The following is a 12,958-nucleotide window of genomic DNA, read 5'->3' as shown; positions in this document are numbered from 1 at the left end:
GCTGCATGTGTACGTGTGCTGGGGGGAAGGGGGAGGGGGAGGATGGAGTCCCCAGTATTTTCACCTAATTATTCTCACTCAGTTGCCTTCTAAGATTTGGCTTTGGTTAGTGTCACTTGCAATTTCTTTTTAATTTTCAAGTGAAAAAGTTTGCTTACTCAACAGCAGTAGTCTCATGTCTGTTCAGTCGCCCTTTTTTCTAAAAGAAAAAGGAATCGATTCCTGGCTCCTCTTTTCAGTAATTAGGCTCTCCACTCTCCAAAGCATGTACTTGGCAAAGGGCTGATCAATCAACTGTCTATCCCGCCTCTTTCCCAGATGCTTATTATCGATTCTTGCTTTCCCTTTACTCTTTGTGTGACTGGCATTGTTTATTCTTCTTTTATGTAAACATATGGACATCTGCCTACCTAGACTTGAGTTGATAGAGAGCTTAGGGTGGTGCCACCATTTGGGGTAGAGCTTGGTAAAAGAGGCACCTATGTCTTCCAGCCTCATTTTCCCTATCTGTAAAATGGTGATGATGCTATTTCCATGCCATGTTCATAGGAGTATGACAATAATTAAAAGGAGCCTGTAGCACTCAGCATGGTGGGACATACTCTGCGAATAGCAAACATTTGCAACAAACATTGTGCCCAAGGCCTGAGGATATGCAACTGACAGCAAGAAACAAACCCCTCGGGACTGTATATTCTACTGGAGAAAAGAAGGAAGGAACACCCAACCAATATTAGGTATGCCAGGTGGTCTGGCTTCTTTCCTCTTGCAGTAGCAAAACATTCTGACCATCAGCAACTTGAGGACAAAGTTTATTTCCTCTTATACCTCAAATACCAGTCTGTTACTGAGAAGCTAAAAAACTCAAGCAGGAAGTAAAGCAGAAAGGCAGAAAGGAAAGCTGCTTACTGGTTTTCTGACTGGCTCTTGCTCAGCCGTCTAGAGACAGTGCTGACTCAGCAGGCTGGGTCTTCCCATATCATTCATCAGTCAAGACAATTTTTCACAGAAATGGCCGAAAGCCAGTCTGTCTCAGGCAATTCTTCAACTGAGGGTCCCTTGTCCTAGGTGACTCTAGGTCATGTCAAGTTGACAATAAAAACTGATCAAGACACCAGGTTGAAATAAAATAAAGCAGGTGGAGGCACACAGAGAAGAGGTGTTATTTATGTGAGTGGTCTGACAGGCCCCACGAGCTGGGGGTGAGCAGCCCCAACATCGTGATATGAAAGAAGAGCATCCTGGCAGAGGGGACAGCATGTGCAAGAGCCCTGAGGTCTGAGTGGCTTCACTGACCTCCAGAACAAGCTCCGAGGTTCTGTGGTCAAAGTTCACTCTTCATAAGGTTACTATGTGGTGGTTTCAGGAATGGCCCCCCTAGACTAGTGTGTATGAATGCTTGGCCCACAGGAAGTAGCACAGTTAGGAGGTATGATCTTTTGCTTGCTGCTGTGTATGCTTGTGATAAGAGCCAGGCAAGCTCTGAAACAGTCTCAAGAAACAGCAAGCCCACACACCTCAGTGGTTAAGTGGTTAAAGTGCCTGCCACACAGCATGGGGACCTGAGTCTGGATGTCCAAACTGCACGTTTAGCCAGATGCTGCAGTGCACACCTGCAATGGCCGAGCTCCCATGGACTTGCAGCAGGTGCTACAGCAGAGACTGAGCCTGTCTCAATCAGGGGGAAGCTGAAGTGACCTCAGTGTTGTCCTCTGACCTCCACACATGACACAGCCCATGCTCACTGATGAAAACACATGTGCACACACATACACACAAACACCAGTTTTTTTAAAGTGAGCATACCACCTTCTAGCTAACCGAGCTACTGCACCCATCATGTGGCCTGGCTCACAGGCTGTAGGACATCCATGTGGGCTACAGAAAGTCACCACCTCGGAACTGTTCATGAATCTGTCTGATATGGTACCTTCTGATTCAAATACCAGTTCACACCTGAAGGAAGGGTGGAAACACAGTTGTATTTTTTTTAGGTGACAGAGTCACATTTCATCACTGTCAATAATTATTTTCTTTTTTTAAAAAGTAAAAGACTACTTTAAAAACAAAACCAGAAAAAACGTATGACATGAAAGAAGAAAAGAGACTGAAGGAGGTTGCCAGAGGTTGGGGACAAGAGGTGGGAAGACTGAGGGAGGAGAGTGTACTAAAACTCACTTCATTCAAAAATGTTTTAATCTAATGTCTTGTATGCTAATGACAAAACTGCAATAAAATAAGTAAAAGGGAGCATATATCCAAGTAACAGAGTCATGGCTGAAGACAGGGAATACTGACCACTCTACTGTACTCTTGACACGTTTACATATGTGGATTCATTTCACACAAGCACATATCACCCATATTTATGCCACTAACAATACGGACATCTATACAGTCTGCCCTCGATAACTGCAGGCAGCACCCACAGGGTTAAGTGACTAAAGATCAAAAGTATTTTATAAAAGTTGTGCTTGTGCTGAATATGTATAGACATTTTTTGCCATTACTTCTTAAACAATGCTATCTACATAGCTTTTACATTCATCAGGTAGTGTAACTAGGGATGGTTTAAAGCAGATGGAGGATTGCCGAAGTTGCGTAGGAATATGCTATTTTATATAAAATACATGGACTTGAGTACTCATGAAGTTTAGTATTATGGAAAGTTGTGAAACAAATTCTAGATATGGAGAGATGATGTATAAATTTATGTATTCATTTTATGCATACATATTACAATATATAGGAATACACATACATTACACATGCATATTATATACCCATGTACATATTTATTATAACATACAAACATGTACTGGTAAATGTGAGTATAATAAAATATCCTGGTTCTCGGCGGATCCACATTCCAGTCAGTTTTCCTACCTCACACAGAGACACAAATCAACTCAGGATAGAATTACATTAGCTGGAGAAATGGCTCAGTGGTTAAGAGCACTGCCTGTTCTTCCAGAGGACCTGAGTTCAATTCCCAACACCCACATGGCAGTTTACAACTGACTGTAATCCAGCTCCAAGTGACTTGACACACTTACACAGACATATATACAGGCAAAACACCAATGCACATAAAACAAATAAATCATTTTTAAAAAGAGAACTACATTAGTAAGCTCTAGTGTTCTTCAAAAGACACCATCTCCATCACACGCTGATGGTCCCCTTCGACAGAGCCTGTGGTCTTGACACCCCTAAGGTCGATGAACTTGGTTTGTAGATCACTACCAGCCCACTTGTGGACCCTGAAAAGGCTCTTCTTGACCACCTTTCCCACTTGTAACACTCCAGAAGCAAGCAGGTAGTTTGTGTTAAACGTTAAGGAAACTTTTTTGTTCCAAGTTGAAAGGAAGATGAAGCCAGAATTGCCTGAAGACTATGACTAAAGCCATGGAGGGAACCTGAAGTTTCCAAGGCTTGCAGATCTCTCTACCCATTCCCCTGCCTCACCCCCATTTACCATCTACCAAAACAACACAGGAGTTGAAGGGAGGCTGAAAAGTTAGAAAAGTTGCTGTTGAGTAGGTGAAGTGACCTTTTGTTCCACAGTGGTCCAGTGTGAACACATCTTCAGGGTACTTATGAAAGTAGACAGAGGTTACAGAAGGAAAAAAAAACACCAAGGACCAAAGCAGGATCCCAGCATAGCACAGCAGTTCAAACCTGTTCTAGATCTGTGGTATCCATCCCTCAGGCTGTTCTAGGAGTTGGTTAAATATGGATTCCTACAAGGCCTCGTGGTATATGCTTACAGTCCCATAATCCCTGTGCTCAGAAAGGTGAGGCAAGAATCCAGGTCAGCCTGAATCTTCAGCAACATTGCCTCTTCAGCAGGAAGGACTAAGAATGTGCATTGAAATAACCTCTAGATACTCCTATAAACAATTATTTTATCTGCTCTTAAAAACCAGACTAAGGTATGGAAGTGGACAATGATGTTCAGAGAAATCTGACTATTTTACATTATTTTGTAGACCATTTATCCATCCTTCAGCAATTTCAAGGTCATTAAAAAAAATCCTGGTCCATCCCTTCTAGGGCTTTTGTAGTATCTGTTCTTTCTAATCAGTTTAAAATTCAGAGCCCATGATGGTGGTGACACAGCCTTTAGTCCTGGCACTACCGGGGCAGAAGCAGGTGGATCTCTGAATTATATAGGCCAGCCTTGCTTATACAGTCAGTGAATTGCAGGTCAGCTGGGGCTACACAGTAAGACCCTGTCTCAAAACAAAACAAACAACAAAAATCATAGTTCATTAGAAGTTCCATAGTCTTTCTTGCATTTGCTTCTGGATTTGTTTCTGCTCTGAGTAGAATAGAAATCAATAGTCCCCACAAGTCACGACAAATAAAAAGCTGCCAAGCCTCCTCCTGCGCTTTCTAGAGAGTGACAGTGTTGCTCTGCTCAGAATGACCAGGGTCATGAAATGCCAGGGTGGGAGCAGTATGAAACCCACCGTGGCCACATTCTTCTAATTTTTTTCTGATTACTACTCAGAACTGTAGATAGACACTCACAATACATTCACAACATCACACAGCTGTTCTCTCAAGTTCCAAAACATTCTCATCACTTCCACAGGAAATGCACTAGTGTAGATCTTCCTTCTGCTCCCCAACCCATGGCAAACTTGCCTGCTTTCTCTCTCCCAGAAGTCATTGATTCTGGACATTACTGATAAATTGAATCATGTAATAGAGGGCATTTTGTGTCTTCCTGCCAGTTTTACTCTGTATATACTCCTAAAGAATTGGAAACAGATGTCCAAACAGAAAGTAGCCCATGAGCATTCACAGCAGGGCATTCTCAGGAGCACCCCAAGAAGGAAAAGCACATGGACCTGTCAGCTGAATGAATGAAAAAAAATGAAGTATGTTGTGTTCATACAGTGAATGATTACTCTGCCAGTAAAGAGAAGGAAGCGCTGGTTTGTAGCATGTTCTAGCATGGACACACACCAGGGAAAAGTACAAATGAAAGTGATCTCAGGCCACTGTGTTATGTGGTCTACACATAGGAACTTCCTCACGTACTGCAGTGTTCAGCCATAAGCCCAAATATCCCATCCGATGCATTTCTCAGACCAGCAGCCCCCAGGAGAGGTGAGAGGCAGCGCTGGTCCCCATCACTGCCACAGCCTATCCCCTACTGCACAGCTGTCTCTGAAACTGCTCATACTGAGGCACAGTCAAAGCTAGGTGAACAGCGTGTGAATAAAACACAGCTTTCCCTAGGTCGTGCTGCTAACCCTGGCCTAGGGCAGCGGAGAGAAGGGAAGAATCATCTCAAACCACTGCAGTTCTGCAGCAGATCTTTCCCCATAACCAACATGTCCTCTCTCCACTTTGGAATACGCTACCCAAGCCAGCAAGGCACCATACATTTTTTGGTTTGTGTTTATTTGTACACTATATGCACCTAATTTGGTTTTATTAAAACAGATAAACAAAAGCCCCATGTTATCCTTCCTCCAAAGCATCTGACTGGGATGATTAGTCTGGAACCAATAGGAATTTGGCTGTTATTCCAAAAGTCTGTCTTAACACGCTGATAGGCTGACACAGACATGGATATTTACAAAGAACTCGACTCTTCACTTTTTTTCTGATTCTGGAGCCACCTAAGTTCTGCCCAGGTGGCAGGGCAGGGACTCTGGAGGCTGAGGGGGCTGTGGCTTACCGCTTCCATCAGGCCCTTCACTGTGGGCGATCTCAGCATCAGGGCGTCGAACACGTCATCACTCTCCTTCCGCACATACAAAAGCACTACAAGAGAAGGGGACAGCCAGCGTGACTCCTGTCACATGGGAGTCTCAAGCTGACACCACCTGCTCTGCCAAAAGGCCAATGACTACTGGGATGTACCAGCTCTGACACCTAGATCCACACTTTAGTTTCTCAAGAAAGGCACACAGTCTCCTCATGACTACTGTTCCCTGTGCTCATTCAGTGAATACCACTGAAGGCTCCTGGGTGCCATAGGCTGTATATACCAAGAGCTGAGGTTGAGGCAGAGAGCTAATAGACCCCATTCTCTGCCTTTAGGGAGTTTATGGTCCATTAGGAGAGACAGGCAGGTACCAGATGACCTAGACACCATTGTGAGAGTCATAAAGAAAGAGCCAAAAAGAGGATGCTTTCCAGACAGCTCCTACCATGGTGAGGCGAGGGAGAAGGCTAAGATACTCAAGTATCTCTGAGTTGTGAAGAGCATAGAAGCACCAAATCTAGAAAGGAATGACACCAGGAGAAGAGAAGGTCAGGCAGACATTCTCCTGCACAGGCTTGGAAGGGTACCAGGGTAGCACCTAGGACAGTCCAGGAAGAACTTAGGATGCAGAGAATCACAGATTTGGGTGCAAGTCCAGCTCAGCCCCTGCTGTGACCCTAATGACTTAATCTTTCCCTGCCTGGATAATCTGTGAAGTAGGACACTAGCATCCAGCACATAGGTGCCTGCTGCCAGTTCTGGGAAATAAGGTCCATGTGGTAGGCTTCATCTAGGCCCAGCACACAGAGAGGCTCAGTCTTCAACCTACAGAAGCAACCAGGAAGTAGGTGTGGCCCCTGTGCCCTCCAGCGAGGGCATAGCTTTTCCTTTCACTTCTCTGTAAGAGCTCTGAACTGGGGAGTGTGCAGGCTAAGATGGGCAGGCACTGCCGATCTCAGCAATGTAAATGGACCTCGGGAGGCTAAGATGCACCTGTGGGGTCCCACAAACATGGTCACCCTTGCTTCTGCTTCCCCTGACCACTGAGCCCTCCTCCTGTGCCCACCACTCCAGCAATCATGCTGAAAGGGCAGCTTCCAGAAAACAAAAACAAACAAAACAAACAAACAAACAAACAAACAAACAAAAAACTGGCCACTGTCATTCAGGTGCAGTCCGGCATTCCAGAGGGCTACTCTTTTTATCCTCTGGCAGCAGCATAACTTCCCACCCAAGGGAAGAAAAAGCTGAAACCCCTCATCTGTCCACACTAGGGAAAACTGCCCCAGGCAAAAACAATAACAGCAAAACACTGGTGAGCCTACATCTCAACTATCATCTTAAATCCACCTAGCTACCATCACCATCGGCAGAAAAACAAAGGCAGGACTGGGAAATGAAATCAGCCAAATCCAAACTCCATGTCTCCCCTCCCCCTCCGTCCCAAAGGCTTTCTTAAAGCTGTGCATATAAAGGCCACATTGACAGGGGTTCTGCCCAAACTCCCTTCTGTGGCCTGTGAATGTTCAGCTAGATTGTGGTGACTGTGGTAACGGGAGGAGAGGCAGAGGAAGGAGAGAGGCAGACTTGGGCACGGGTGCCTTCTTTATCAAACATCAAAACAGAAGTGCCGAGTAAATATGCAGACTGACTGCATTTCCTACAAGTTTACAACTTTAGTCCCTTGAAGCAATCCTGCATCACTTCCATGTCAGTTAAGCTGCCTAGAACCCAAAGGCTATCAGAAAAGGAGGCAATGTGAACAGTGTGAGAAAAATACTTAGAATGCGGACCCTGGCTACATCCAGATAAGGAAGAGTAAACTCAAGAGGAAGACATACTGGTAGCTATTACTTGGTGGAAATTCTGTAACTTCTTGATGCACCTGTGGGCACGGCCATATGAGATGGTGGCTCCCAGTTCACCATCACTTGGTGCTCTCAACAACAGAAAGAGAGGGAAAGAGCAACTTCCATCAGGATGACCCTAGAGAGATTACATTCTATTAAAATTAGCACTACTAATAAATAGCCTCAGCTTGAACCATTGCTTTTCCTGTTGCTCAGGGGTGGCTGGTAAGAGCTCAGGTGCTTCATTTTGTTCTGTTTTGTTGAGCAGGTGGGGCAGTCTCAGCCTTCCCCTGTCAGGCTTGCTGACAGCTAGCCTAGAGGCCATACTGGGCTCCAGACCGTTAGAGGGCTTGCCCACAGAGCCAGTTTTCATTAGATTTATTCTGGGGTGTACCAATGGCAACAATCCTGCCAACCACAACAGGAACCAGCACTGAACATCCCAGACATCACACAGCCAAAGGCAGGCAGCCTCTTGTGGAGCCCCAAAATGACTCTGACCCAGTTACCCTGACAAGTGGCTGCAAAGGAAAAACAACCTGTAACGATGGCTTTGCTGTTAACTGTCACCATTCTTCTTGAGCGACTGCTAAGAGCAAGGGCCCAGTGATGTCTCCATCCTTCTCCAAAGAGAAGCTCTTGGAGGTAGCGTGGAGGTGGTTTTTACCGCTGGTAGGTTACAGCGCCCTCTGTGTCTGAATTCAAAGTTTCAGAAGCCATACCTTAACTTTTACTTATAGGCCAATACAATTTGTAGTGGCAATTTTGGTGGCAGTTTCACAAGCTTTGAAAAATAGTTATTGGACCAGCTACCAGGCTGTAAATATAATTCCACACACCAGTGTGACTCCTGGTTTCCCTATGACTCTGCCCTATTCCTAAGTAAAGTCAGGGAGGAAAAGACACCAAGGAATGGAGGTGAAAACAAGTGATGGTGAACTGGGAGCCACCATCTCATATGGCCGTGCCCAACCTTTTGTTGTTAATTGTTTTATCTATTGAATATCTCTGAATCACTGGTTCATGAGACGCACTCACAGAGCCAATGTCCTCTGAACTATGTATTTCCCTGCTGGAGGAGTTGGGAGCCACATAACCGTTCCTCCAAGGCCTGTAATGGAAAAGCCTGTAACCTCCCATATGAGGGAAAGCCCACCAGGATTGGGAATGGTTCAGTCTCAGGGAGTGAGTTCTTGACAAGACACTCCCTAACCTTCACACCAGTGGCACACAGGAAGGAGAGATACCTCGCTTTACGTTTTCTTCTTTAATCTGCTTAGACGGTGTCGGACCAAACTCCTCTTCCATGGGCCTGAACATCCGTTTAACAAGGACGCTGCTGCTGGAGAAGACAGGCAGAAATGGTTAAATACATCAGAGAGTGTCACACCACAGGGTACTAACCTGTCCTCCCCTGCAGGCTCTACACCACCATCCCCACTGAGGGAGAAAGATGGAGCCACAAAAGGGAGGTTGCTGAGCCTGCCTCTCCTTTTCTGTTCAGAAGGTCAGGACCACGGAAAAGCTGATGGCACCCAAGTTGCAGCAGCCTCTCACATCCACGGTGAGCTCCCGACAGGAGACAACACAGGCCAGTTCAACAGACCTCTCTTGAAGACTGTCCTGGCTTCCTACAGTTCTCCCTTTCCTGGTTGCCACAGTGAAGGTTCAACCCACTCCACTGAGACCAGAACATTCTCTCTGGAGTCAGTTCTGCATTTGCTTTCAAAGTTCTTATGCTTTCCAGACAGACTAAGGGAATTAGAAGAGAAATCAGAAAAGTGGAGATTTACAATTCTTTAGTCGCAGGCGTAGATGCAGACTTGTAGAAAATGATCATTTCTCTGAAGACTAGCCCATGAGGCAGTGTCTAGCAATCACTTAGCAGAATGGTTAGGACAGGACTTCAGCAGTCAGACCACCTCGATGGATTTAAAATCCCTGCTTTGTAGTTTATTACTGTACAAATTTGGCATGTTGCTCAACTTCCCTGCTCCTCAGTCTCCTAAAAGGAGGCTGTTGACTTAGAAATGATAATATTTGAGGAACTAGAAGTATTAATTACACCAAATTGATCAGTATACACTATTTACACTGTCAAGTGATCGTACCACACCAGATAAATAAGTACAAATATTATGTGCAAATAAAAATTAATTACTTTAATACAATTTAAAAGGAGGCTGGGGAGGTGGTTCAGCAATAAAGGCTGTACACTGCTCTTGTAGAGGACCAGAGTTAGGTTCCTAGCACCATAGCAGGGGGCTAAGCTTTCTGTCCTCCAGCTCCGAGGGATCCAATGCATCTGACCTCCACTAACACCTGCACATACGTGTACATACCCACATGCAATGCACACATGGTTTAAAAAATAATAAAAATGCTAAATTTACAGGAGGCTCCCGGGAGAATTCCATGAGTGTTGGGGACTGAGGGGAAGCACCACCAAAGTGCTAGATGAAGACAATGAAGATGCTGATGATCACAGGCTGAGGGCAAGAACAGAGAAGACTAGATTTTCCACCCAGAGCAAACAGCTCACTACCTCCTGGTCTCACATAGGAGATGGACACAGTAATTAACCCCAGTCCTGCGGGTAACACAAAACTGTGACTCCTGCCTGAGTGAGCTTCCTGCCACCAGAGAGCCATTCAACACTTCCCAAGTCGGGTTGGTAGGGACCCAGCTTATAAAAGCACATGCACACTACCTGGGACAGTCTGAAAACATTCCTATCCATGTTGGAAGCTTATATCACTAAAACCAACGGTACTTAATTTACCTCCAAAGGGAGCATCAGCCAACTGAGTTTCTTAACACACATCTCCGCCTTGCTCACTTACGTCCCGAGCACTCTGAGGCAGCTGAATAAGAACAATCTTAGCCCTTGTGTCCACAATGACAGAAGGCTCAAATGTGTTATCAGCCTTCCACACTGTGATTCAGCTAATAGGAAAAAAGGCTATTCGCATGTGCCACCTTCAAGGGAACCATCTCATGAAAGAGCTACCCAAGAAATCTGAGATGCTTTTGAGGATAGCCTATCAAGAGCCATCTTATTTTATTTCCTCTATGTCAAACAGTAGAAACAGCTAAGGAAAAAACTACGACTCAGGTCTCACCTGAAGGCAGTAAAGAACTTTTAGAACACTGCTGCCTCTGCCTTGCCCTTGCTGCTTTGTCATAAAAGCAGGCATGATACTGTCTCCTCTTGGAACTGACCAAGAACTTAGAACTGTAATAGTAGTGACCATGAACTAGTGACCATGAACTTAGAACTAGAAGATTAAAAAAAAATCCATACACATAGCAGCCAGGCACTATTAGGTTAATAACTGGTAAATTGCCTGAAATGTTATCAGATACCTTCTCATGCTGTGTGAGTCAAGCTGCTTCACAAAGTAAGATTCATTTATATTTTTTCCAGTTCAGTTGACTTTTGAGAACAACTTAATCCAAGCCACAGCAGGCTTTGTCATTAAAATAGTATCTCAGATAAACCACATTTCTCTTGGGAGGCCAAACACTTTCAAATCTATAAACCCAGTAGGAGTCAGTAAGTTTTATATGTTATGAATCCAGTAGTTTCATTTATTTTTCAAAGCAAAACCAAACAAGGCAGCTATGACTTGCCCGCATTCTAATGAGAAGAATGCAGGCTGAAGGCCTTCTTGTGCCCAGCTCAGTGACACTATATAATCATTTTCAAAGGATCAGAGAGCAACAGAGCAGAGCTTTCCCTGACATCATCTCCATCACGAGGCCATCAGTTAGAAAAACCCAGGGCCAGCAGCATACTCAGCCATAGGTTTGTGGGGTTAATCACAAGGAAAACAAGACCCTTGGAAGCAACAAACAATATTAAGATTCATCCAAAAAATCCTGAGAAATGTTAGGTCTGATACAAGAGCAAGGATGGAGAGGGCTACAAAGCTACCAGGACTTATGGTGAAACTTCTGGAGAGCACAAGGCACAGACACGCTCTGCGGGTTATTCTCCAGCCTCTTTAACTACCGCAAACAGTGAAGCTAACTCAAAATCACAAGCTTGGCCTGATCCATCGTCCTGATGGCTGCTGTGACAATGCCACTGATGTTAGTACCTCCTCAGGGCTAGATGAGCACACACGGTGTCCTCAGAGCTCTGAGATCTGTCTGCCCTGCCAGGAGAGCTCATGAGATGAAACAAGGTTAGACCTTGGTAAAGACCAGAAAGCTTACACAATAGGATATGCCCAGCCCCCACCCCTGTGCCTTCCCCTCAGCCATGCATGGGTCTAGAATTGAGGAAACGGGGCAATGGAGGCACATTGGTGAGTGCTGGGAATTATGGGTAGGCACTGGCTCAACCTGTGCTTCTATCATGTACCAGCTAGACAACTTTGAAGAAGTTTCCAAATTTCTCAAGGCCTTTTTCCTCACTGTTAATGGCAGATAATAGGAAATCTGGGAGATAATAGGAAATCTCCCAGATTTCCTATTATGAAAAGAATACACATAAAAGCATTCAGAACCTAGCCAAGGTATCCAGGGAGTGCTATTACTTTAACATATAGCAATAGCCAAGGACCCAGCATGCATTAACACAGAGGCACTAACCTGCCCACATTGCTCAACCATAGATGTATGGAAGTACAGGACATGGCTGTCCTTGGAATGGATGACTACGCAACAACACAGGCAATTCTTATGGAGAGACCAGTGGAGTTACAGGTAGGTCACTGGCCACTTAGCTTGCAAAAGACAGGCTGATGGGTCTGCACAATCACTTCACACTCTCCTAAAGTTCCCCTTTATAACACTCCCTGTGAACTTTATCTCAGGAATACCACTAAGCAAAATGCCAAATGCTGGGGATGTAAGAGAGAGAGCCTTCTACAGCACCCTCAGTATAGACCTGAGGACATGGAGGTTAGGGACAGGAAGGTTAGGCTGGATGAGGCTTCATGTGGATAAACAACAGTCCAGAGGATGGGCTTGGCTTCCTGAGCTCAAGCCAACATTCTTTTCATGACGCCATGCTGTCTCTTTATAAAATATGTGATTTAAAGATTAGAATTCATAGGTCTAATCACTTGTTTGTTCCAACCAACTGAAATTTGATTATTTCTGTCCCAAGATAAAAAGAACAAACTACCCATTTCTGGTTTTGAAATGGGAGTTTTTATTTTCTAGACAGACTGGGCTAGCCAAAACTTTTGATCCTCCTGCCTCAGATCCCTGATTTCTGGGACTAGAGGCATGAGCCACTATGCTTGTCTTTCTAATCAATACTTAAAGGATTTACAACTGATTTTAGAGATTTGGTCCTGGACAAGTTCCAGTCCTAAGCAGCCTGGGGGTTATTTAATTTAATTCCTTTGAGAGTGTCTTCCTCTGA

This window comes from Meriones unguiculatus, chromosome 17, assembly GCF_030254825.1.
Source record: "Meriones unguiculatus strain TT.TT164.6M chromosome 17, Bangor_MerUng_6.1, whole genome shotgun sequence".
Lineage (NCBI taxonomy): Eukaryota > Metazoa > Chordata > Mammalia > Rodentia > Muridae > Meriones > Meriones unguiculatus.
Note: the sequence above shows the minus strand (reverse complement) of the source record.